The sequence below is a fragment of the Engystomops pustulosus genome, chromosome 9, assembly GCF_040894005.1.
Source record: "Engystomops pustulosus chromosome 9, aEngPut4.maternal, whole genome shotgun sequence".
Lineage (NCBI taxonomy): Eukaryota > Metazoa > Chordata > Amphibia > Anura > Leptodactylidae > Engystomops > Engystomops pustulosus.
In genome coordinates this window covers 55,197,812-55,225,516 of record NC_092419.1, presented here as the reverse complement: position 1 = coordinate 55,225,516, position 27,705 = coordinate 55,197,812, and the positions used below count along the sequence as shown (strand labels likewise).

General features: G+C 39.1%; 1 protein-coding gene across 4 annotated transcripts in view; it reads left to right on the top strand.

Annotated features, from left to right (window-relative positions):
* NEXMIF (neurite extension and migration factor) overlaps positions 1 to 27,705 on the top strand; it is a 311,906-nt gene that overhangs the window by 92,550 nt on the left and 191,651 nt on the right. For 2 of the 4 annotated variants that reach the window (XM_072125211.1, XM_072125213.1), the window contains exon 2: positions 7,251 to 7,349. The exons of the other annotated variants lie outside the window; for them this stretch is intronic. The gene's annotated coding sequence lies outside the window, so the exon portion shown is untranslated. The remainder of the gene's footprint in view (positions 1 to 7,250; positions 7,350 to 27,705) is intronic. 4 annotated transcript variants of the gene reach the window in all.

The following is a 27,705-nucleotide window of genomic DNA, read 5'->3' as shown; positions in this document are numbered from 1 at the left end:
GTAAACCAAGCACACTGACATACTGGTGTGTGTCCCGTCTGGCAGGATCCACTCTGCTTTTAGCTTTTTTTAGCTTCTTATGCCGTGACTTTTTTTTAATGCTTTCAAAATTATGCAAATGAGCTTTAAGTGCTCTGGGCTGCATAGGTGTAAATGGAATCTCGAGCCCCTCATACTCATTTGCATAACTTATTTAAGTTTAGGTCTAATGGGATTTCTTTCAACGTCAAAAATGTTTGCGCAGCCGCAAAGGAATTTTCGCACATTTTTTGTGACTTTTTTTTTTGGGCAATTTGTTATTAAATTAAGCAACAACATCTGGACACAGGGAAAATACTAAGATAAATCAGGCGACAACAAGGATTACCAGTATAATGTGAATTCCCGAAAGAGTGCATAAAAAAAATCACACAAAATGCACAAAAATAAAAAATACATGCAACTAACACAAATCCACCCCCTAATAAAGCATGCCATTTTTTTAGTCATCCACCATACATTTCTATAATAACTTCTATATAATTTTTTAATAACTAAAAGATTTTACAAACAGGGTCATAACATGGAGTTTGAGGCCTAGAGAGACCCTGATAGTAAGGAATAAAAATTACTGTATACCGTGTGTTATATCAGTACAGAAATTGAAATAGATGTGAAGCATTTTGTGACACAACTGTACAATACTGCCCTTGTTAGAAGTGTCAAGTAGATAAACCTCCAGTAATGAATAATATATGTATATATAGTCATAAAAACATGCAAATAAGGTGTTCGCTGTTTTCCTTCTTCAACGTATCATTTCTGAAATTCCTCCTTGCTACCTTTTTTTTTTAGGAACAATTACCCTCAGAGCCCTGCGTCTGTTCGCTTCTCTAAAGCTGCCTAATCAAAATTCCCCCTGGACACAGAACAGATACATTCTTGATTTAATCTTGTCGGCACCAGGCCTCTGGGGGCTCAATCAAGCAACTATGTCATTGCTAATGTCTTCCATCTCTGCAGTTACTCCACCAATAGCCTCTGAATCTCGCACCCCTAAGTGGTGTTATATTGTAAATGACTGCACGTCACATCTCCCAGCGAGCCGTCAGGAGGGGGGGGGGGCACATACATTTTCTCCAGGATGTATATTTATCTGCCTGCATTCTTAGTGTATTTCTGGCAGAAGTTCTCCTATTGATTCTAGTATATTGTATGCACAGCAGCAGCTCAGAAGCAGAAAGAAATAAGAAAAGCTTGTGGATTGTCTGAATAAATTTGCCACAATTTTTCATAAAAATAAAAGGATATGTTGACCGGAGACTTTAAGAAAGTCCCATGCCTGAATGAGGGGAGTAGCTAGGACGCCCTCTTAGACAAACTTGATTTGGCACTGGAAATCTTGTGGAGCTGGTCACAAACAAAACTTAAAGAACATTGGGGCACATTTACTCACAGGGTCACTGGAGTTCACAGAAAGTGCATTGTCAGATGATAATGCACTGTGCCGTGATTCACTAAGATCGTGCGCTCGATATCCTGCATGTGTTGCTTCCCCGCTCAGGTGCGACAGAGTTCACCATCTTCTTTGTGGTGCATGTAAGTTCTAAGACTTGCAACACAATTTAAAAGTTAAATCCCACGCTCAGTCCGAATCAAACGGACAGTCTGATGGCACCCCCGCCCCAATTTGTCTCGCATGAAACTCGCATAAAGAGCAGCTGCGCCAAAAAAGGATAAAAAGGCTTTGTGAATGAGCCCCATTGTGTGAAAAAAGTCATCCAATCAAAACTGTTACCAGAGTAGGTTTAGTATTCATTATAGGTGGAGCCATAGTGGTTGTCCCAAGTGGTTTTGTTGCATCTTTGGATAAATGTATTGTCCTTCTACTGTAACATCACAGGAAATCTACCATCTGATTTATAGACTGAATCCACCTTACACTCTGATGCAGTATCTTATCTTTTAATAGTTTTTATGGTCTACTATTCCTAAACAAATTTTTACAATATGCTAATGTACTGCAAGTGCTCCAGGAGACGTGCTATAGCCTCTGCAGCAGTAGCCTGGAGGGGCCCCCGGTTACACTCTTGCAGAGCATAAAAAGCAACGATAGATCCTGCATCTCGGTTCAACGTGGATTCTGTCAGTTATATTACTTTATAAGGTATGAATAAATCGGTAGAAGTATTTTTGAAATATGCTGCTGCTTTGAAATATTTCCATGGTGCACATCTCCAACCAGTGATATGGCAGTGGCCACGGATTTAATGATGAGCACACAACCCCCTGTCCCATCTTCATGGGACCCACAGCACCCATATGCTGAAGGGGAACGTTTACAAGGCTAAGTACAATGCTAAGTAAAATATGGGTGACCCTATTAGGGTACTGTACTTACCCTTGTAAACATTTATATATTTTGTCAACCCCTTTTAACAAATATTACAAAATTGAAATATATGTTGATTGGGTTTTCAACCTGGTGCGGGTTCAGAATTTCTTAATACAATAATTGAAATACCATTTCTTAACCAAACAATCCCCCTTTAAGGTCCTCTATTTTCCAATATGGTTAAGGTGACGGCCTCCAACTGCACACATTCACAGCGATTCTCTGCCATAAAAGCAGTAAAATAAGAATGTAATGGATAGAGAGTGTGAACCTGTACACTAGAGCCATCAGAAATGCCTTCCGCTGCCAATGTATTCTAATGCATTCAGTGAAAGCTAATAAAGCATGAGGGTAAAGCGACCTTGCCAGGCATATGTATGCAAATCCTCTGAAATTCTTTATATCACCTTAAAGACATATTTGCTGTTTACAAACCGATCTAGCGATTTCGCAACCATCCTGGTTAGATTTTATTACGCTAATTATCGTGAATGTTTTTTATGCTATGAATAGATTTCATGAAACGCTCCTCTCCCTTTTTCTCCTCATAAACTCTGCTTTCCATTGGCTCCCACAAACTAAGACATGCTACCTTATTTTCCATAAAATCATTTAGCTGTTTGGTATAAAACTGCATATGCAGAATAACAATAACCCAAGAACGTGACAAATATTCATAAAACAGCTCCCCATTCACATTCCGTGCTCCATCTGTGCCCTTGGCTCAAATAATTATGCAGATTAATAGTTGGTTGCAAAAGAGATGCATTTGCTTTTATTCTCTTTATTTTTTTTTTCATCCAGCAGAGAATAACACAAATGCAGGAAAGTAGTGACTGTTAGCGCTTTTATGCACCCAATATGAGAATTATGCAGGGAAGAAAAAAAAAACAAGCCCCCACTAAGCTAAAATGGACAAGAAGTAGTATTTCAATTACATTTGCATTATTGGGGTTGTCCACTTTCAGCAAATGATTGATATTGTTTGTATAATTAAAAGTTATACAGTTTTTCTAGATCTCTGCTTGCTGTTATTCTATAGGAATCTTCAGTGTTTACTTCCTGTGGATAAAAAAAAAAAAAAAACTAGCCCGTGGACATGTGATGTCACACAGATGCATGGCTCGTTATATCACACAGCTCTGATTACTATCTGTGACACTACCAAGCTGTCCACCTGTGTGGCACGATAATATAACCCGAGCGTCACAATTTGAAAGTTCAATCCCGTGCTCACTCTGATCGTCTGACCCCCTCCCCCTGATTTCTGTCGCATGAAAGACAGCGCAGCCGCGACACAATCCCCAGTTAAATACCTGTCACAGCGGCGCAAATCCCCAAAATGTTGGAAAATCCGACAAAAGTGCTGCCGCTGACCCTTAGTCAATAAGTCCTCATATATTACCACTGGATGAGGGCGCTGCTTCAGGTTCACCCCCTTCTCCTACTGTTCAATGAGTGTCATGGAATGATTATTATTGATAAACTAGTTCTACTTTTTAAACTACTATGCATCTCAGCATATACAATTTATTGTGTATTATCCTCATCTTTCCTAATTTTTCTTGCGTGACTGTATAATACTCCATTAATACCCACTAAACTGAATTCTCTAATATTTTAGATACAGGCTATATTGAATCATTATGGGTTAATAATAGCACAATTCCTTCCCAGCATTTATCTGACATAGGCAAGTATTGACCCGAGGGACCGCCTGTTCACTACAAGACCATAAAAAGTAAAGCTAAATCCACAGAGGATGTGAGGATAAATCATTACTTCTATGCACCTGGTATATTTCAACAATGTATCTTATTCCCAGAACAGTTTAACAAGGGGTAGGAAACACTGAGCACGTATATAATTAAATGACAAATGCAGACCTGGTATCACTGCGTGTATTCTCAGAACCATATATTTGTATTCGCTTAATTAAAAGTTTTAAATTTTTAATAAAATATGCAGTACTAACAATGTGTGGTGTAATGCACAGGCATAATTCTAGGGAGTGCAGAGGCTAGGGTTGCACCTGGCCCAGGGGCCTTAGGGGGCCCATAAGGTGTCCCGGATGAATAGGCTAGTCCTATATGTGATGCATAAAAATTATGGGTCCTTCTCTCTGCCGCGAAGAATGCCACCATTACTGTAAGGATTTATTCATACAAAACATTTTGCCAGAAAATAGAATTTTCAGAATATAGGTTATTTGTGTCAAAATCATCTTTGTCTTGGTGACACAAATTTCAGATTAAATTTGGTTGAAATACTGCTGTGTAAATCTACATTGCGAACAGTGAGACTAAAGAAATCCGATCTTGTGATGGTAGGGGACACAAGTTGAAGAGGCATTTGAAAGGAAATATATCATAAGTTATGGGAGCTTGATTTTCAATAGGGGAGGGATTTATTTTGACTACCATATTGGAATTATTCATCAACTAGGGTCCAATTGGCATCAGTCTCATATTTTGTTTTATTTTTGCCTTACTCTGGAATAACACTATAAAATTATAGGTTTACTTAATGGAACTTCATTATTCAACCGAATTTACCATGATATTATGATATCTTGGAGGAAATTTTGGAGGAAGGGAAATATGGGGAAGGATGAAACAATGAGGGCTTGAGACCAAGATCAGTCTTGATGCAAGACAGGGCTCTACGTCTTAAGAAAGTTACATGGGTAAGAATTAACAACCCTCGGAAAAGCATGGATAAATTATTATGGAGTGCAGTGTTCATACCATTCTTCACTTTGGCATTTGATTTTTCACACCAGTGATTTTTCAATGAAGCTAGTTTGGCTTATGGACACCTACAGCTTTGTTGTCTCTTCTTGGCTTTAGTGATTTTTCACTGAAACCATTGCCTTACTGAACAATTCTTTTCAGTGTACTTCAGTTTTTTTCTACTGATCCAATGTTGTCGGTAAACGCACATAGGACAGGTTCCATTTTTTTTGTTCCTCAGAGGAAAAAGGTGTGAAAAAGCACATTTGAAAAGAATGCTTCAGTAAAACATCCGTGAAAAATCACTGAAGCCAGGTTTGTGTCCATGAACCAAAATGGCTTCAATGAAAAATCACTGTTGTGACAACAAACACTAAGGTATAATATGAGATATTGACTTTCTGCAAAATGCCATCCCACCATTGTAGAAGAAAGGGAGGTATAAGTTTACCACCAGTGTGCCGTTAGCCAGGTCAGTATTAAAGTGTTGTCCGGCTATTAGAAAAATTTAGCAGGCGGGCCGGGGAGGGCTTTTTTAGAAAAAAATAAAGCTTCACTTATCTCCTCTGGCGCTCCCGGTCTCTCTCAGCTTGGAGTTGTGCCCCTGTTTGTTCTCAGGGGCACGGCAGTTCCATTCCGGCTAATTCCGGCGGCCTGGCACTACCCTTCTCCTGTCCCAGCCCCTGGAACCTTGAAGTTGTCAGCGCTGAAGTGCCGGGCTCCGACTGACAGAGGCTCGGGACACCAGGAGCGCCGGAGGAGGTGAGCAAAGAATTATTATTATTATTATTATTTTTTAAATAAGCCCTTCCCAGCCCGGCTGCTACATTTTTCTAATAGCCAGACAACCCCTTTAAAGAAATGAATACACACAGGAAAAATGTATTAAAAAATTATTTATAATCTTGTCTGACTACAAATAGGGCTTCTGTTTTAGCTAGTTCACATGCGGCCAGATACAGGTCAGTACACTTCCTTTCCATGTGTACCCCTGGTGCACTTGCAGTCTGATTTGCATTACCATTAAAATACTATTATATTTTTATCACCTTAGTTATTGGTACAGTATGTTTTGTGGTGCATTATCCATGTTTTTTTTTTTTACTATGTTCGATGTTAGTAAAAAATGTTATTGGCAATTGCTAGTGCCTAATTTTATATAGAATGTCAAAATCTCCATTACTGGTGTTGAAGAAGTTTATCTTCCAAGTTATATGTTGCATAAGGTCAGCAACCATACTTTTACATCTAGTGAGGAGACTATTTAATCTGGGTTAATTTTGAATGAATGTACTGTATGTCTGCCACGTTGGCAGAATCCAAGCATCTCAGTGGTTGATTATTCATAGACTGTAATTAAAATTAGGTCAAGGGAACTCTTGCTTTGAGTACTGCAAGGGCCAAACGCAGACATAATCTCAGATTATAAATATATAACTGGCGGAGGTATGGGAAACAGGGCAGCTTTCTTTTCAGAAGTTATTTATTTTATCAGGAAACAAGTGCAGACTGCTATTAGAAGTTGTATAGAACTCCATGTTTATTGTTTTAACTACCGTAATAGCATAACTTTTGTGAAATAAGAGCTAGAAGCGGAGATGGTTGTAAAGTAGCATGTAGAGAAATGCCATGCAACTATTGATGGAATTTGCAATAAAAATATAGTTCATTTTCAACACTAAAGGAATGCTTGTTGGCTCTCTAGTTTAGGAAACCCACGAAAATACGTAGATAACATGCAGACTTTATGTCCTCTAGTGAGGTTGAGCCACCTTACTAACCATTCTACATGAGTCAACATGAGTGTCTGAAGAGGTAACTTTACCTCATTTCTTATAAACCAATAAAAATACAAAATTTGCCCTATAGTGACAACCCATCGGTTAACTGATGATGGTGACTTGACATCCTCTATAAAGTATTCAATAAGTGTTCAATTTGTTTTCCTGACAAGGTTATAGGGGTTATAGAGGAAACATGCACATATGACCACGGGGAGTGAGGATACATAGCTGCCAGCCAATAGCTACCTCTACCAATCACAATAGACCTATCTCATGGTTTTATGTATTTGGTTAAGAATTACTTTATTATTGACCTGTGCCTGGTTAGTCTGAGACTTCTTCTGCTTTTCTTTATTTCAGACGACCAAAGCTTATTGTGCGTAGAGAGCTAAGAAGCCGGTAGCCATTTGACTGAAATATTAGGAGCTGTACCAACAAGCTTAGAAAGGAGAATTCCAGGTATAAATTTTATGCATTATGAGTTTATTCCGAAATATAGAGTTTGTTGTCTATCCTAAAGTATTCTATAAACTATAGACTAGACATTCTATATTACTACACACATTCTACATACCACAACCTTGTGTTTAATTCTCAATATACATTTGGGCAGATTTATCAAAAGTGTTGTAGGTAAGACAATGCAGACATAGACTAGACAGTCTTATCTGCACAAGACAAGCCATATCCCCATTTGGTAAGCCATGTCCCTTTTGTTCTGCTAGTCATAGAAGTGCCTGTAAACTCGCTAAAACTATTGAAACGTGTGGCACAAATTAGTGCAAATTACAACAGAATTCTGTCATAAACAGATTAATAAATCTGCTTCATTTTCTGTCACTTTCCACATGTCTAGCTGCCAAATGTTTTTAGTCGGTCAAAGTTGGTAGACAGAAATTGGACAGCCACTATCTGCTTTTTTTATTCCAAACATCTACAGTTTCCAGAGAAGTTGCCTTTCTGGTTCTTTCATCACAGCCGGAATGTGAATCCTTTCCCTCTCATTCCCAGAAGGTACAATTTCACATGAGTAACTCATTTTCTGAAGAAAAAGATATTTCTAGAAAGTATTTCAGTAGTTTGAATAAAATGAAAAGGCATTCAGGCTGGAAACTTAACCTGAAGACTCTTAGTGTCTGGGCGTTCCAACAAAACATTTGCCATGTAAAAATGCCAAGGACAGTTTATTGTTACCTATCAAATTGTAGGTCTCATCTGTGCCCCAAAACTAAAAAAAACCTAAACTTGCTCTAACTCCTGCTGGGCTTCCCTATAAGATATAGTATATGTGGTCAACGATGCCCCTTTTGCTGCCAGAGCACTGCTACTCTGACCTCCTCTTCTCTGTTGCCTGTGTCATGTGCTTCATGATAATGGTTCCAATGTTATGGTGGTATTGGCTTCAAATTGCTGATATGATTAGAGTGACACTACACATTGAACATGCCAAAGCACTTTTAAGGACTGTGAACCTACGAAATGCATTTTCTGAATTATCTAAAACTTGCAGTCCAAACTCTTTCTTATTTCAATGCATTTTAAGTTTGGAGTGATATCATTAGTTTCCATGGGGCAATATAATGGTGCATTTGATATTCCAACACTCTTCAGAAATAAAATTAGATTATGTAATAGGAATTCCTTTGTATTAGCTGTGTGGTCAAATTGAAAGGTTCTAAGAGTTTTTAGATTCTCATTATAGCCAGTATTATGAACTGTATAACAATGTATAAGATGATAAAGTCCATTGTTCTGTTCAGGTAAAAGGGTCTATATATTCCTATCTTCCTATTAATTAGAAAGATAGCATAGCCTTAGCAACATTTCAGTTCATTTACTATAGACAGTGGGATTTCCATTTAATCTTCCTGAAAAGGTGGTCACTGCCTGTGTGCAGGTTTTGTACCTTAAAGTGCCTCTACAGGTGATGTGGATTGATAAACACCATGGAAGGTTTATTGACTCGCGGTCTATTGTCACGCTCACTGCCGCGCTAGATGATATGAATAGATGTGCCTCACCAGAAGATAAATCTTGCTGGATGAGAGTGAAAGAGAAGGAGAGCCATGATAGATTTTATTGATTAAGTATCATAGATGCCCAAATGCATCAAACATGACTAGATATTAACCATTTCACAACCGTAGACAAACCTATAAGTTAACCAAAAAGTAATACCCCAAAAATCCAGTACAGTATACTGAACTTTAGCACCTAAAGTTTTGGATAAGTTGAAACCCTGCATCTATTGCTTAGCTATTCCCAAATGAAATTCAACATCTAAGTCACGGGTGTCAAACATTAGGCCTGTGGGTCAAACACAGCCTGTGGCCTTGTGTTATCCAGCTCGTCTCCCTTTTGGTATTCTGATACTCTTCTTTCCCCGTTTCCCCAAAGCCACAGCATTGAGTGCTTTTTTTCCTCCTATGTGCGATGTCTTTACGCAGCTCTGAAGATGTCAGATATGATGTGATGACATCATTGTGTCTGCTGGATTTAATTAGTTTTTTTTTTAATTTGTCCTTTGTTTAAATAAGGAGGGATGTAGGGTGGGTGGTAATTTAAATTGAGGGTTAATACATTAGGGGCCATTATAAGTGAGGAGGTTAATGACTCTTTTTCTGTAGCCCACTCCTTAAAATGCACTTTTCTGAGGCCTGCCTTTATAAGGATGGGGTTACAGAGAAGAGGGGCACAATAAGGAGGGGGCTTCAGAACAGTTTGACAGTTGGCTACTGTGGGGCTATGTGGCTATTAGCTACTGTGGGACAGCCTCTGTGACTTATTGGCTACTCAGGGGCAGGCACTGTGAAAATTGGCTTCTGTGGGGCATGGATTACGACTGTTAGCAACTGTAAGGAATGCACTATGACTGTTGGCTTCTGTGGGACATGCATTGTGACTGTTAACTACTGTAAAGCTACATTCAGGCACACGTCGGTGCCGGGGAGAGGAGGAGGAGGTGAGTACTGTTCTCCATAGGGATAATTGGCGCGCGACACTGTATGCCGAGAAAGGATAGGACATGTCCTTCATGGCTACGGACTATACGATGTATATATGTCACCCATATGGCCGTGTGAATGAGACCTAAGGCATGTACTATGACTGTTGGCTTTTGTGGAGGCACATTTTGGCCATGTTGGTGTCTCAGGTTATTTGACAATATGTTCAGCTGTGTGGTTACCCTCCAAGGACTGTACCAATATACCAAATCTTTTAGTAAACAGGCCACTTAACTGTAAAGTCTGATAGCCACATGGCTGATATCCTTATATCAAAGATTGTCTGTCTGTGACATTCATAGTGTGAGTTTCTTGCACCATAACTGTTGTTCCTGGGTTAATATGCTTCATACAGTGTCTATTACCAAGTTTGTGGTAAAAGCATACATTTCTCTTTAGGAAAAAGTAGTGCCTCCTATGTATATTTAGCCCTGAAATTCATGTAAGAAACCTAAATTTCCTATGTCCATCATTGCTCACACTTTTTAGATTAGTCACCATGTAATTCCCCACCATCAATAGCATTTGGAACCATCTTTCCCAACTTCATTGTAGATATGCACAACCAAACAGTTGTGTTGACTAAAACCTTGCCACAAGTTGAAGGACATTACTAGAAGTTTGGATCATGGCATTAGCTCATGAAAGAAAATTCTCAAATTTCAATTCCCTAGTGATATTTTCACAATAAAGATCATTTTTAACCCCTTGCTTTACAATTTTACTCAGTTTTATTGCTGTTTTGGCTCATATCACTCCCTAGGCTGCTCAGTGCAAAATACCAGTGTGTGGACGGGGACTCTCTAAGCAGATAAATTATGATCCTTCTAGTGCTATGAGTTGCTGTGTGGTGACAATGCGGTTAGATTATCAGGGTCCAGGCTTATATACACTTTGCACTTAGCTTCTCCACATGTACTAGTATCTGACACATAAAAAGAGAGATGAGACAGATCAGAGATGAGACAATGAGATCCATAAGATGCATATAACATTCTCAGTTGTACAACATCTCAGCTACACACGCCAGATCTGACATGCCTCCCTCCCCCTCCCCTGGACCTTATCTATCTGTAGCTTGTAGATTTATCCTCCTTACGCCATTTGCTAGCAGGAATTCTTAGTGTGAACTCATCTTGGAATGCTAGGGTGAGGGCTACAGCAGAGAGCAGCTCAGTGCAGCGTCAGACAGGAGAACAATGTTGCCTTGCCGACCCTAAAGTCAAAAGATTAACGGTCGGAACCATGAACAACCGAAATGTTGTAGACCAGGACTGATAGAGACAGGTTGGAATCATATCTATGAAATGCTGCATTTTTGTTAATAACAGTGAATAAGAGAATGTGGTATTTTATTATCCTGAGTATATTTAAGAATTTTTCCTTCATGGGAAATCCCATTACTGCATACATTATTTACATATATTGAGTGTCATCCAATATTTAGCATCTTTATGAAAAAAGGAATAGTATATAGTTAAAAGTGTGTGCATGTATATATTTATTATATATATAAAGCTTCTTAACAGGATTGGTCTCTCAAGACCTTATAGACAGTCATTGTTGGTGAATAACACCAGAAGCTTCTATGTTTGATAAGTACATTTGGATCCTTACTGTAGTGTGCTTGGGGTCATTTCCTTGCCTTACAAGGATTTTTTTCTGATTAAACCTGTTCTAGAAGGTATTGTAGGATGTATTCAGGAATTCGGTCTAAAATACCACCTTTATGGTGAATGTTTTGAAGAGGTTTGTTTCTCTTTTGTGGTGTTCTTCCAAGGATTTCAGTTTAGACTTATCAGACCACAGAACTTCTACATCTTAGATGTCCTTCTTCTATCTATCAGGATGGTCTTTGGTCTATTTCCATTTCTCAGTAATGGCATCTTGACAGCTGCACATAATTTAAAAACATAGTATGGAAATTTCTTTTAACAGTGGAAGGATGGAAAAATGCCTAAATATAAAATGGTTTTCTATGAATCAAACATCTGAAGGTTTTAAAACATTTCTTTGATTTATACTTTGTTGGGTATTGTCAGTACCAAGATAAAAGATGAGGAAGGACACATCTGTACTTGAGCTGGTAAGTGAGAAGGTGACCAAGGACATGTTCTCATAAACCTTAGCATTCTTCATAGCGGTTGCAATTGTTTAGCCTCCTTACTAGGGGTAAGGCCATGAATTCTGTTGGGTGTTACATTATGGCAAGGGGGTCCATTTATTGTGGTAACCAATCTTTATGCTTTTTTACATTTTTTCACTCATAAATGGTATTTTTATATTTGGTTGTTTTTCAAATTTAGGAAAAAAGAATAACAGAAAGACAAGGGAAATATCAATCTATATAATAGGGAGCACAGGCCCAACATAGCTTGTTTGTGCTACACATAACCGGTTGGCAACAAAAAAAGCCAACTGTGGAAATACAATAAGCTGAAATGCTACCAATACGTGATGTCATATGATACAAAATATTTATTGCATTACACAAAAAAAGAAAACGGGAAGAATGAAACAAGAGGGGGATGAAGGGGGAATCTGGTTACCAAATTACTCACATAATCAGCCATCTGCGTGGCTCTCTCTTTTTTATATTATTGGTCAATAAAGCAAAGAGTAGGTTGAAAGACCTCATGGTGTTTGGGGAAAGGGGGTTGAGAAGGAAAGGGAGGTATCCAAGGTCATTTGTTCAATTCCATTTAACATTGTCCAGCAAGAAGTGTTGAAATCAATAAAATCCTTGTAGATCCTTATGTCTGGACACTTAGGGACATAACATGGTTATGTTCTTTGTTGAATTATAACCTTTGTGGTGTTTGGGGGAGGGTATGGGGGGTGGGAAGGGAAGGTGCAGTAGGGGAAAGCATGAAAGGTATTACAGTAAAATAAAACACAAATGATTGAAACAGAACAAAACATGACACCACTCATCACCTCATCCCCAGAGCCCATGCCTCACCAACTCGTCCTGGGAAAGGTATTGCTTGGTTAAAAATGACCATGGAATTCCATTACTAAGTTCAACTGGGAATTAATGTGCATTCTTAATCAAATTCTATCAGGGGTCTTGGACATCCCCTCGAACAGTGATGGTTTTTGTGTCCACAGGCCCAAATCGCGTCCCTGGCCCCATAGTTTGTGAGATATTGGGTTGTAAAAGCCATAATTGTGTCCGAAAAAGTCTGGGTTGTCAGGCAGGCCCACATGCAATGTTAGAGACCAGAACCGTCACTGACAGTTACAACATTCAGTAGTGTCATATATGCCCATAAGGAATCTCCTTGATAGGGTAATGTAGGTGCGGTGCCATAATTCTAAATACATCTTCTGGAAGCGTGGCAGAGACTTACTTACAAATGTCTATTATTGCCTGCACGAATTGTGATGGGGTAATGGAGCAATTGTCCTAGTACCAATTGGCCAATGAGGTGGAGGAGTTGAGATACTCGAGGCGGGATGAAGTAATCCTAATAAAGGAGGTCCCTGAGTTACATACAAAATAGGTTCTTTAGGTTTTTTTCTTAAGTTGAATTTCTATGTAAGTCGGAACTGTATGTTTTATACTTGTAACTCCTGACAAAATTTGTTTGGTGACAATTTGATTTTAAAACTTTTTTGGGTTGTCATAAGAACCAGGATTAACAATAAAGCTTAATTGCAGACACCTTTAATAACTGTTACAGCTGATTATTGTAGCCTATGGCTAAAGTACAGTGAGTTACCAACATCCACAGGTCCGTTTGTAAGTTGTGTGTTCTTAGGTTGTGGGACTGCCTGTACAATGAGATCTGACTATACTGGCCATTAGTTCTACTGAACCAGAAACAACAACTAAGGTTCCAGACATTTTTGACCAGGCCTATTAGCACCCTCTCATTATAATGAGAAGTTTGCATACAGGGAAGGGTGCTTTTCCAGAGTCACGTGTTAAAGAGGACCTGTCACCTAAATTTTCAGAACTAGGAGCTGCTTACTAAACGCTTGAACAAACAAACACTGCGCCGGAGTACAATGTAATCATCGGACTGCTTGAATCTTCCCTGGACCGCCCCGCTCGCTCCATATTCCGGCAGTGGCTGCTGCACGCTAGGCGGCAGTCACAGCGCCTAGCCACGCCCCAACCCCGCCCCCTCATGAATACGTTGGACAGCTTTGCGAGCTGTCCAACAATTACACTGTACCCCGCCGCAGTGTTAGATATAGTTACTGGAAACCTCCAGGGAGGCTAAAAACTCCAACACTGCGGCGTTTGATCAAGCACTAGGAGCTGCTTACTTTAGTAAGCAGTTCCTAGCGCCGATAAATTGGGTGACAGTTCCTCTTTAAGTGTTCTACCATACCCTGCCCTGCTCTGTAGCACATATAAGTGGGAAGTGAGGGAAGAGGTTTGCCAAGTAAAAATGAAAGTTTGCAGGGCATATGATAGTTATATCTTCTAGCAAAGGTTGCAAAGACGTCTTGGGGTCTGATATAACAGGTAATCAGTTGTCTGCAAAAACAGAGACCTGAAAACTGGACGTATTGTGTAAGTGTGGCTGTATTTTAGTAACTTTGGATACAATTTTCTTTACCTCAATGGTATCCATCATAGAAGCCTCCTTTAAATCCGAATTTTGTTTAATGCATATGCTATAAATGAGTAAGAAGCTTGCTGACTCCTGTATTTTATTCCTGTAATATCTTCTAAATTTGATCAGCTACCAACTGAGACAGAACCATGGAAACCTCACAGCTTGAGTTTATTTATCAGACTGCTGTAATTGAAAAAAATATTTTTTTCCTTTTTTTTTGTGTGAATTGTATTAACAAGTGATCGCTAAGTGTGATACATTTACTGTCAGAGTCCTAACCATTTTGAATGTGGAGATGCACACGTTTTATTTGAGTACAATTAGTTTATGTGATTTACAGCTTATCTGTGATCCTTTAAATGATAGGCAAAGGGAAGGTTGTGTCTCATGTGGGCTTTGCAGAGTTGGGCCACCTACATCTTCACTAAATCAAACTTCATAAATGTTATAATTAACAATGGAAGTTTTTTCAGGCTTTGCTGTAGAGGGGGGAAGATGACTGTTTCCACCCAGTGCTTTGAGGTTGTTTAGTTCTACTCTTTACTTGGAAGGAGATTGTAACAACATTTGTAAAATAAATTATGAACACTTTGATCTATAACATTCCAATACGCACCACCAATCCTTACTACTCCCTACTAATATTTTTAAGTTGTTAAGCTTAATTTTTTTACAGACTATCCTTGTATAAGTAAATACAACTATTTTTCTCAGATTTGCCCATGAGACTCCCAGTAAATATTAAAGCGGTTGTCTGACAATGTTTGCAAAAACATAGCTTTTGGCCACGGCTTTTTTAATATATCATTTAAATTTCTGATATCTTACATGAGTTTTTGTCTCTTTCTTAAAGAGAACCTGTCATCAGGGACCTCATTTTTCACTAAAGATATGTGCCAAGTCCGAGTCTAAACAGGTCCAACCTTTTAGAGTTGGCTTGCTGATCTACTAAGAAGTCTACTGAGAGGTTTTAGACTAAGAGAAGCCTTCTAATAAGAGAAGCATAAAATGGGGTTAGAAAACCAAGAAAAAGGCTGTACAGTTTTTGGAATAAACAATTTACAGTTTTTGGAATAAACAATTTAAACTTACCAGAAGACTCTCTCCATAATAGCGCCGTGCCAGCCTTTTTTCTTGGTTTTCTAACCCCATTTTATGCTTGTGACACCGGTTCAGCCTTTGCATAAAGCGAATACCGGCAAGCTGTTGGGCAGCTTTTGGAGTATCTCTATGTTCGATTTAAGCTATTTAAGGTGAGCGTGATTCTCAGGGGGGGGGGGGTACTGTCCATACCCTCCCTCTCTATACATATCCCTTGGATATTTTAATTTCAACTTAATTTACTATTTCCCATTTATCCTACGATAATACACGAGGCGCCGCCCTCTTGTTTTGCCTCTCTTTTTTTGTTTTCGTTATAGTATTTCTAATAAGAGATGAGCTTGTGAACTGCCTTACTATGTTGCTGCCTTTGACAACAGTGGTTCTGATCTTTCTATATATTCTGAAAGTTACCTGAAATATTTACTCTCAGGAACATCTCAGATACAGGGTGAAAGTGCTGTTGGGTGACATCGATGGGTAAGAATTTAGTCAAATACTCCTTTAAGATTTCAAAACTTTTAGAAAGTATTTATACCTTTTAGCAATAATTGTCATACTTTTTGTCACCCTGACCAACTCTCACTTTCTTTATGAGCTTATTTTATTTTCACAGTCATTTTGAAAAAAAAAACCCCACAGAGGTTCATTGAGGACTGTTCCTTATCACGGAGTACACTTTACAGTACCTCAGTTTGTTCTGAGTGAAAGCTGTGGTGTCCAGCCCCTCAGCTATGGCTATGGCTGTCACTCAGAGCAGGTAGGTTAAGCCACCAACCCAATTCTCTCAGCAGTTAGCTTGATCAAAACTTCAGACTCTATGCATAGCAGTGGGTTCACAAGCTTGGGTGAGCGTGAATTCTATGGGCAGACACCTCAGACACCTCTGATAAGTCCTGGGTCAACAGAGGATAGAACTAGTTGAAATAGTATAGTAACTGACTTTAAAGGGTTAATCCCATGAAGACAAGTTTTTTAAATGTACTCAGGATAACAAAACAACACATTCTCTAATTCAGTGTTATTCACAAAAATACAGCATTTCACAGATAAAATTCAAAGCTGTCTCTATCAGTCCTGGTGTACACCATAAACACGACCCTGTAACCTCTGACTTTAGGGTCAGCAGCCATCTTGCCTGAGGCTTCACTGAGCTTTTTTTCTCTCTCTCTTTGAACCCTAGCCCCGCCCCCTGCAGTCCAGGACAGAGCTCATTGATTCACTTTCACTTCCTGCCAGCATGTACACAGCTGAGGAGAACTACATGCTACAGACAGATAAGTTGTTTATCGGGGAAGGAAGGTACAGGAGAGCTAGTGTGTATAAGTCATCTCATGGATCTCATCATCTCTGATCTGTCTAATCTCTCTACCTATGTGTAAGATACTAGTACAATGTTCAGAAGGTAAATGAAAATGTATATAAACCTGTACCCTTATAACCTAACCACATTGTCAGCACACTACATGTCACAGATTATGTAGTGTCAGCTTAGAGAGTCCCTTAGAGAGATCATCACTTAGCGATAGGAGCTAAAACAGCAGTGAAGTAAAGGGTTAAAAATTATCTTTATTGCGTTAACATCATTTGGGGATTGAGATTTGAGAATTTTCTTCAGACTTGTACTTCGGATAATAAAAAATTTGTTCACTTGAAGAAGAGGTCTTCATCTGTTGATGATTTGAGGTTTTCTAAGCAATTTGTCTGTAGTTTGGGACAACCAATCCTCTGGCACCATTCCTGTTGCCCCCATCAGCGAGCAGTGATTAATCCATCAGTTCTTGTGATCTCTATCACAGTATTTGCTTTGCAGCTCCTCTTTCTCTGTATTTTCTTCCATAAGTAATTGCTGAGGAATCTTGTTCCCTACTTCCTGGCATTATTGTACTGTATGGGTATCTAAATACTAGCAAAAGCAAATGAATATGTAGCATATGCGCAGGCAGAGGTGACTGATTTGTCTGTAAGTGTATTTTCTATGAATTGGCTCTGCCTGTTAATCATCATGTACTGGAAACGCTTGTGTTTTTATTCCTAATGAAGGAATAATTGCAAGGAAGGGGCTGGTAATCAGACTTTTATACACATGTATTCTTTATGGAATAGAAAGCACAGCTGCAGAGAAAAATGTTTTTATGTCTCACCTTATCATTAACCCCACTGAAGCCAGAGGGGCTCACAATACAATTCATGGCAGTCAGTTCTGAAAAAGCCTTCTATGGAGGAAGGGAGACATAGCATAACCTTCAGTTATGGCTCCGCTTCACACAATTTAAAATTAGCCTTTCAACCAGTGATTTATGGAGACAGGTGCGTGGAGGTATAAACAATGATTGCTATGGCACAAAAGTAAATTGCTATCAAATGCATATGTTGTATAAAAATGGCTTACAGTCCACTAGTGATTTGCCAGTGCTGAAAGCATACTGACAAAAAAGAAAGACAGCCTTGGGACTGTTCATAGAACCAGTCATTATGATAGCCTCCTCTTGTTCTCTTTTATGCTGTATTTTAGGTACATTTTTTCTATTATGCTCATTTATGTTTCTTTTCTTTATAATAGTAGAATCCATTCTTGGAGCCCAAGACGCAAATTTCTTTCAGTAGTAACATTTTTTGAATGCTGTGCCTTGTAAACTCACGGAGGGCCACCTAGTTTAAGGGCCCACAAGTGAATTCACCTATGCCCCATTCCAATAGTAATTAATAATAATTCCTTTATTTATATAGCACACACAGATTATGCAGGCCTTCACAGAGCTTTCAAAATCTGTCCCCAATGGGGCTCACAATCGAATCAACCTACCAGTATGTTTTTGGAGTGTGGGAGGAAACCGTTGGACCTGGAGGAAACCCAGGCAAACACAGAGAGAAGATACAAACTCTTTGCAGATTTGAAGCTTGCATTTCTATTTTTATGGGAAATGTGACAAACTGCTATCCAACACCGCTTCAAGAAGCTTGCTTACTTATTAAACTTATCCAGTATGTCTGAACGTCATGTCTGAACTTCATTTGAGAGAAATAAATGCTATATTTTTGTTAGCCATACCCACCAGCTTATTTTTTAACCCTTTTCAAATAACCCCCTTCCCTAGAACAGACATAAATAGATTTTAAAGTTTACAAAATGGCATCAATGAAAACATCATCCGATCTTGCAAACAATGACACCTTGTCTAGCCCCATACACTGAAGTACCGTATATTTCAGACTATTAGGACACACCCCAGAGTTAGGCTTCCAAAAAAGGAAAATATATTTTACACCAATAAAAATATCCCTGTTGGTCGACTAAAGCACAGCACACACAGATCTGCTACAGCCATACATTTACTCACACAGCACTGCTACATACATTCATTTACACACACAGCTCTGCTTCATCCATACAGTTACACACACAGCTCTGCATAATCCATACAGCCACACACACAGAGCTCTGCATCATCCATACAGTTACACACACAGCTCTGCATCATCCATACAGTTACACACAGAGCTCTGCATCATCCATACAGTTACACACACAGCTCTGCTTCATCCATACAGTTACACACACAGCTCTGCATAATCCATACAGTTACACACACAGAGCTCTGCATCATCCATACAGTTACACACACAGCACTGCTTCATCCATACATTTACACACACAGCACTGCTTCATCCATACAGTTACACACACAGCTTTGCTTCATCCATACAGTTACACACACAGCTCTGCTTCATCCATACATTTACACACACAGTTCTGCTTCATCCATACATTTACACACACAGCTCTGCTACACACTTATAAGGAACACTATGGGAACTACTCTAAACATGAATACATACACAAAGCTCTACTATACACAAATAAGGATCATACAGGGAACTACTCTACAAACACAGAACTTCCCCCCTTCCCCTCTTCTCCCCTTCTTCTTACCCTGTCCCAGCGCAGCATGTCCCCATTCTCGTCAGTATGTGGGGATGTAAGGGGCATGTGATCAGTCGCATGATTCTGACATCACCACAGGAACTGTAGGCAGAGGGAGAGAGCAGTGTGGAGGCTCTCCTCTCTGGGAGATCGGATGAAGCGCTATGTCAGGGCATCATCCGATCTCCATTACAGAGGTCAGGAGGGTCTGGCAGTGCTGGATCCTCCTGTCCTTTGATCTATAAGACGCGGACACTTTTTAGCAAAATTTTTCTTGCTAAAAAGTGCGTCTTGTAGTCCAAAAAATATGGTATATAAAAGTTATCTCTGTTGTAATATGGCAATGCAAGACATTTTATTTTGATGCAAAGTTGTTGAATTGTTTTAAAGGTATTACAATATAATTAAACTATATAAATTTGGTATCTCTGCGATCATACTGATCCAAAGAATAAAGGAGAGCTGTTATCTCAACTGCATATTGAAAGCAGTAAAAAATAAGCCTATTAGAAAATGGACCAGCTGTGTTTTATTTGCCCATTCCACCACATTTGGACTTTTTTCCTGATTTCCAGTACATGGCACAGAATACTAAATGGTGTCACAAGAAAATATAAAGGTTGTAAAGTCTGCCTGCATACGGCTTTGTAAAAAAATCTAAAACATACAGCTTGGGGAGAAAGTGGCGTGAAAAAGAACAAAAAAAGGTACAAATGGTCAAATCCCCAGGTATCATGTGAACGGGGGCAACCAACTGAACCTGAGGGCTCAGTGTAAATGGAACACTGGTCTGTATGCTAGACATACATTCACTTGGGTGGGATATTAGGGACAGCAATATCCCAAAACTTCCAATGAAACAAATGGAGAGTTGATTGGGAAATGAACCAATTCATATAGTGTAATTGTGATGATAACTGGGGGTCTCAAAAGTTGTATGATGTATATTGTTAAATCATTTTAGGTAGATGGGTTGCATTATTTTTAATCAATCTTATAATTCTTCTCATCAACTTTTTCTAGTTGAATATAAAAGTGTCTTATATACAGTTTATTTACAGTGTAGGGACATTGTCAGGATTTCACAGTTACAATTTGAGTGATTTAGTTTCGCACTCTTAGTGTGGGTTGTAGGTTAACTTGTGTAGCTATTAAAAGCTATTAAAGGACATGTTGAATCTTTTAATAATGGAAACCCTCAGGCAGATGTTCTGGTTTCCATAAGTCATCTCCGCTTATTTATTTGTTCAGAATTAGTATGTTCCCATTTTCGTGTCATTTCATTTTCACCCTAACTGGTACATGTTCTCATCTTTAAGCTAATTAGTCTGCCATTGTTAGTCAAGAGATCAGGTGGAGCCACCAGGCTCATTCCTGGGATTATTGTTGCCATGGAGGCATTAAAACATATTTTAAAAAGTGTGGGTTCCTGTCAGATGTGTTTAAAAAGTGTGTCAATCACTGACATATTGCATATGTTCTGTATTAAAAATGCCATGTAAAAACATATGTGCCATGTCTTTCCACTTGATGACAAGTGATGTGGGTGGACAACTACAAAATTGTCCTATCCAAAATTTTCTAGTGTAGATAATACTTGTATGAAATAGAATACACTGACAACCTCTTGAAAAAGACCACCCCTTTACTCAAAATAGATATTTAATCATAGAACATCACTTCTACCGTTTAAGGGGAACCTACCACCACGGATCTACGTATAAAGGTAGATTGGGTGGTAGGTCCATCTGTAGGACGTTAGGATAGCCCTTTTAAGGACTAATCCTTACGTCCCCGCAAACTTTTGATAACTTTTATTTCGCTGATATGTAAATTTTCTAAAGAGGCTACTGGGGCGTGGAGTACCCAGAGCTGAGGCCACACAGTGCGGCTACTCCACGCCCCAGTAGCCTCTTTGATCCTTCTACCAGAGATCCTTGGCCCTTGTCCGCGAAACCCGGCGTTTGCGCATGCGCAGAACAGCATGCCCCCGGCTGCGCGGTCACTGCTCCGAAGCCGTTCTTGGAGCAGTTCTTAGGGGTCATCAAAGAGACATTCCATTGTTCTTGTATAGATATACTGTATAGATAGTTGTTGGAACATTATGGAGGCAGGGTGTGTGGGATGGGAGAACTGTTGATGAATGTTGTTTCCCTTCAACTTTAGATCTTTAATTTAAAGGGAATCTGTCGGGCACATCTGGCCTCCCCAAAATAAAGGTCCAACCTCATTTACTGTAGTGAGTTGCTCTGTATGATGATATGAAGATGAGTAAGCGGTTCCTGTGTATTTCGAACCACCCTACAGTACTATGCATTGTGATCCTGTGAATTGAGTCAATTCATGAACTGAAGTGTGTCAGACTTCAACACCCACTTCCTTTTCTGTCCTCTTGTAAATACACCCCTGCATGCCTCCTGCGCGTATCATTCAAACCCCTTTCTCTGCTGCAGCTTAGCAGGAGCTGTGTGCAGGAGGCATGCAGGGGACATGTTTACAAGATGACAGGGATGAAGGGGGTGTCACAGACAGACGGGGCGGGGGGGGGGTCATTTTATAATTCACAGGAGCCGCCGACTCATTTCAGTATCACCATGCAAAGCAAATCACTACAGTAAATGAGGTAGGACACTCTGTTTGGGGGGCTAGATGTGCCTCACAGGTTCCTTTTAATGAGATGAGTTTTTGGGGAATGTTATATTGAGCCTCTCTTATTGCCAGTATGGTTGTAATATTTTGTCATGCCACATGTAAATATACACGGGCGGCTATTACATTCCTGTAATTTCTGATGGATTTTATGTGGTCTTATCAATTATTAAATAAGTAAAGATTGATATGATTTATAATTTTTTGGTGTAGTTGGTTATTTCCCATTTTGGTTTGATTGGCACATAGAGGCTTATAAAACAGCTGCAACTATAGAATGGGACATGTCTGTTATAGAAAATTACAGCATTCCAAAAAATGTCTTTTTTGCTATCCAACTATATTAAATCCACTATATTCTTCATCATGATCAAATACTATAACCTATAAATGTACATCTTTATACATCTAAGTGCATAAAAATAGATTACTTCTACAAAAAGGACAAAAGGAACAAATCCCTGATGACACCCTGGTCTGCCACCCACAAGAACCTAAACTGCCAATACAGAGTGTAAAAATGCATATCATATGTAACAGTCCTTGTCTCCCTTCACTTGATCTGTATGCACATGTACATTTGAGACCCTTCTAGACACTGCTTATTTGTTAAAAGATATATATATATATTTAGCTATATTATCAGATAATGCATATTGCTGCCTATTATGTATATTTATATACTCAGTATTTGCAGTTTAGGTTCTTGTGGGTGGTGTCTGTATAGCGAAATTCTATTTCATACAAAAATCAATTTTTGAATAAATACTTGTGTGCTTGACCTTATATTAGTAGGCTATTCTTGGGTAATCACAGTATAGATTAGGACATATTTTTGTTAGTTTTGGTTGGTAATGATCAAATGTACAAGTATTTCTGCCTATAAAGGCTTGTTGCCACATTGAGCATTTCTGGAAGAGCACCGGAATGTCTATGTACTGCTAAAATAGAAATACATCATTCCAGCAGCTTCTTTTCATCATAAATTATTTGTGCAGACAAGTACAGTATAGCATAGGCCAACCAAATCTATTTTGTTACCCTAGTTGTCTACACACATTGCTTTATTTAGATGTGCTGAAAGATAAGACCGTGCAGCTGTTTTTAATGTGATTTTGGAAACAATGTCGCAAGATGGTAAGTAGCAATTCGGAGGTTTTATCTTTGGTATTACATAGGGATTGGGGAAAATAATTGTGTTGCAGCTGCCTGCCTCCTTTTCAAGCCAGCTCGATGTGGGCCTCGCCCCAGGCTAACAAATTGATAATATTCCACTGGCTGACAGGGCTGTACCAGTGGGACCTCCGCAGATACGAGTCCCAGGAAAAGAAAGAAAAACATTGATTTTTATAAAACCATCCAAATGATAAAACCGCTGACTGAAATGTGACAAGTGAGAAGCCAAATGGTCTAAAGAAAGTATTGTGATGTCAGAATGAAATGCAAAATCCATCCATCTTCTGTGACATCAAATACAAGTCTTCTCAGTGACACGCAGGGAGACATAGGCCTTTATTACTAGTCACTCACTCCAGATCATTATTCTGCTCCATAGCTGTAATTAAAACTAGTAATGAGAGATGTGATAGATGCAGAGTCGAACTTTATAGATTTTTACAGGAGAGAAGACTGAAGTAATGAACCTTTACACTTATACAGAGCTGTGTTTGTTATTTAATAAGTCCGCAATTCAGTATTATTTCTGCATTATGTTATCAAGCTGTAGGTTTACATGCCATACATCATATACAGTGGGAAAGTATTCAGATCCATATATATTTTCCACTCTTTGTTTCATTACAGCCCAAAAAGTTCTTATTTTTGCTAATTAATGTACACTCTGCACCCCACCTTTACAGAAAAAAACAGAAATGTAGATGTTTTTGATTAAACAAGAAAAATTAAAATATAACATAAGTATTCAGACCTTTTCCTGTGGTACTACTCATATTTAACTAAGATTCTGTCCATTTCCTCTAATCCTTCTCCTCCTTGAGATGGTTCTACTCCTTTATTGAAGTGCAGCTGTTTTTAATTAAACTGATTGGACTTGATAAGGAAAGGCATACACCTGTCTAAATGATTTTTCACAGCTTACAATGCATGTCTGAGAATCATGAGGTGTAAGGAACTGCCCATGAAGCTCAGAGACAGAATACTGGCAAGGTGCATATCTCGCCAAGGTTACAAAATAATTTCTGCAGCACTCGCGGTTCCTAAGAGCACAGTGGCCTCCTTAATCCTTAAATAGAAGAAGCTTGGGACCACCAAACTAAGCAATTGTGGGAGAAGAGCCTTGGTGAGAGAAATAAAGAAGAACCCCAAGATCACTGGCTGAGCTCCAGATATGCAGTGGGGAGCTTTGAGAGATGCAGCTTTCCACCAGTCGTGCAAGACACATGAAAGCCTACATACAGTTTGTAATACACATTTAAGAAACACAGACTATGAGAAATAATTCTCTAGTCTAATGAGATTAGAACGTTTTGGTGTTCATTCTTAGCAGTATGTGTGGAGAAAACCAGACACTGCTCATCACCTGCCAAATACAATCTCATACAATGAAACACAGTGGTGGCAGCATCATGCTGTGGGGGTGTCTTTCCACTGCAGGGACAGGATGACTAGTTGCAATTGAAGGAAAGATAAATGCGGCCAAGTACAGAGATATCATAGATAGGGCGAGGTTAGACCTACCAACAAAACAATGGCCCTAAGCACACAGCTAAAATAACAAAGCAGTGGCTTCAGAACAACTCTGTGACCATTCCTGACTGGCCCTGACCTACACACAATTGAGCATCTCTGGAGAGACTTTGAAATGGTCATTGTCACCAACGTTCACCATCCAACTTGAGGGAACTGGAGAGGATCTGCAAGGAAGAGGCAAAGGATCCCAATTCCAGGTGTGAACAGCTTCTTGCATCTTTCCCAAGAATACTCATGGCCGTAGGTCAAGAGGTGCTCCTACCAAATACTGAGCAAAGGGGGCTGAATACTTATGGACATGTGATATTTCAGTTTTTCTTGTTTAATAAATTAGCAAAAATATCAACATTTCAGTTTTTTTCTGTCAAGATGGTGTGCACAGTGTACATTTATGTGGAATTTTTTGATCTTGTCAATTGGCTGCAATGAAACAAGTGAAAAAGAGTAAAAAATGTAAAGAGGTCTGAATACTTTCCTTACCTTGTGTGTGCAGTAATCCCTTATGCACATGAATGTAGATTTTGTCAGTGTGCTATTTGTCAATGGGACAAATACATTTCTATGAGTTCCTCAACAAACATGTGGCTTCCATGGCCCCTCATGTGATCTGGCTGCCCCAACCACAAAATTCAGAGCAGGTCCTATTCTGTGTTTACAACTCGGACAGTCTTTTCTGCTGTCATTGGTGTATGAAAGGACCTTACGTCGTTGACGCATCACATACAACAGATTATGTACATGTGCAGCAAGACTAAATATAAGGATTTTTCTCAAGCTTGAGGAAGGCTCCAGGCCATAGGAGCCGAAACGTAGCTTGGCACATGTTGGAATAAATTAGTACTTTTTGTTCACGCAAGTTACTTCGGAGTGCTGCTTTTTTGTTACTTTGGATATTTGGCGGGATCACTAGTCCAGATCCTTGGCTGTGCACCCGAGCATTTCAGATTCCTAGAGAGTGCTGCCACTTCTTCTTTGTTATGTATATATATATAGAAGAACAGTTGTCGTGCGGCTCACCTTTCCAATAGTTTCAGATGATCGACCATTCGAGGAGTACGATGGCTTGTGAATCCAGCATGTCTTTAGGTGTGCTCGCGTAGCCTGCTAGGACTGCTGGTGTAGTAGTAGATTCTCAATCAAGGTAAACGCGGCACTTACTTAAAATCTTGGTTCTTTATTAGTTCAAAAGTTAAAACATGAAAGGCAGGACAGGTTACAGCTGACGCGTTTCGAGCTTTTACAGCTCTTAGTCATATATATATATATATATATATATATATATATCATATGCCACCGAAAAACTACTCCTCCCTTCCCTATATGTCTAGAAATCACCAAGGTTGACAATTTATTCCAGCAGAGGAGACATGATGATAACTTAGAAAAATACCTCTTTTTGTGATGCCTTGTGGAGGGCATGATGTGGGCAGTGCATTACTCATAAGTTCCTACTCCTATGGCCTTATATCCATGGTTGGTGCTATAGAGGCAGAATAGAGATGTGTATGCATGTATCTAAAGGAAATTATTGGATTGCGATTAAGATTGCAGGGTGGTAAGGTTTTCAAGGTTATATACTGTATAATATCAGTATAGAACGCTAGCTCTATTTTCATGAGAATTATGAAACTGAATGAAACAAATGCGCCAAAGTGATTTCTGGCATTTCATGGTGAGAGGAAAGAAGAAATTGCAATGTGATATTGACTATTACTACAGCATTATTACTTCTTGAGCTTTCCGAAAGGGCATATATAATGAAATTCCTTTCCATCCAGATGTTGATTTAAAAAGGTGCATGCCACCAATTTACCGCGATTTTACCTGCTAACTGCAATCTCCTGTTAACCGTTTGTTGCTTGAGTTTGCATAGTTGTGTAGATCAGTTCATCTTCCATTCAGGTCAACTGTAGTTTCTTCTACTTTAGAAATGATTATGTGTTTATAAACTGTGTCTTCTGTTTATGGTTGACTTTGTTATCCTGGTTTCTATTTTTACACAATCCATTCCAGATATGATGGATCTTGTACCATTGTATCCTACAACTGGTCTGTCAAGATTATCAGCTTTCTATGCATGGTCCATTAAAAATATACACAGTATAGAAATTAGATGGATTACATATCATTTGCATCCTACAATTCCGTTTTTTTGGCCACTGGCCCAAGGCCCAAGGACTTTCCAGGCAACCCCAAAACAGAAAATGGATATAGAAGGCTCAGTTACAACTCTATCACTAAAGAAGGAGCCCCTGAGAGCAAAGAGCAAAGTACTGCATTGTATCTCTATATGCCTTAAAGACCGAGGAATATATCATTATCAATATACCTCTGGTAGCCGGGACATCGGTCAGTTCTTAGACATATGGTGCGCCAGAAAGGGTCTATGTGCATTTGCGCTAAATTAAATTACTGACCTCCAGGACACTGGAAATTCTAGTAAGAGATAACAAGACCTGCACTGCTACATACTGTCTTTCTGAAAAGATAGTACTTTACGGATCAGTAGGCGCTTCGTACATAATTATATAAAACCTATTGCGTGCTACTGTTTATATCCAACAACTAAGGTATATCCAACATATATCGTAGGACAGCCACCTTCAATTATATATATTATTTTCTATGCACTGACTTACACCTGTACCCATTCTACTTTTAGATAACAGCAAAGTCTTTATAGGTTTCTCTAGGTCTCAGTATATCACAGTATGTCATACATTTTACAGACTGGGTTACAGTTTTTAATTTCATACTCTCCTTTAAAGGACATCTACCACCAGGACAAAGGATTGTACACCAAGCACACTGACATACCGATGTGTGCTCCCTCTGGCAGGATCTGCTCCTTT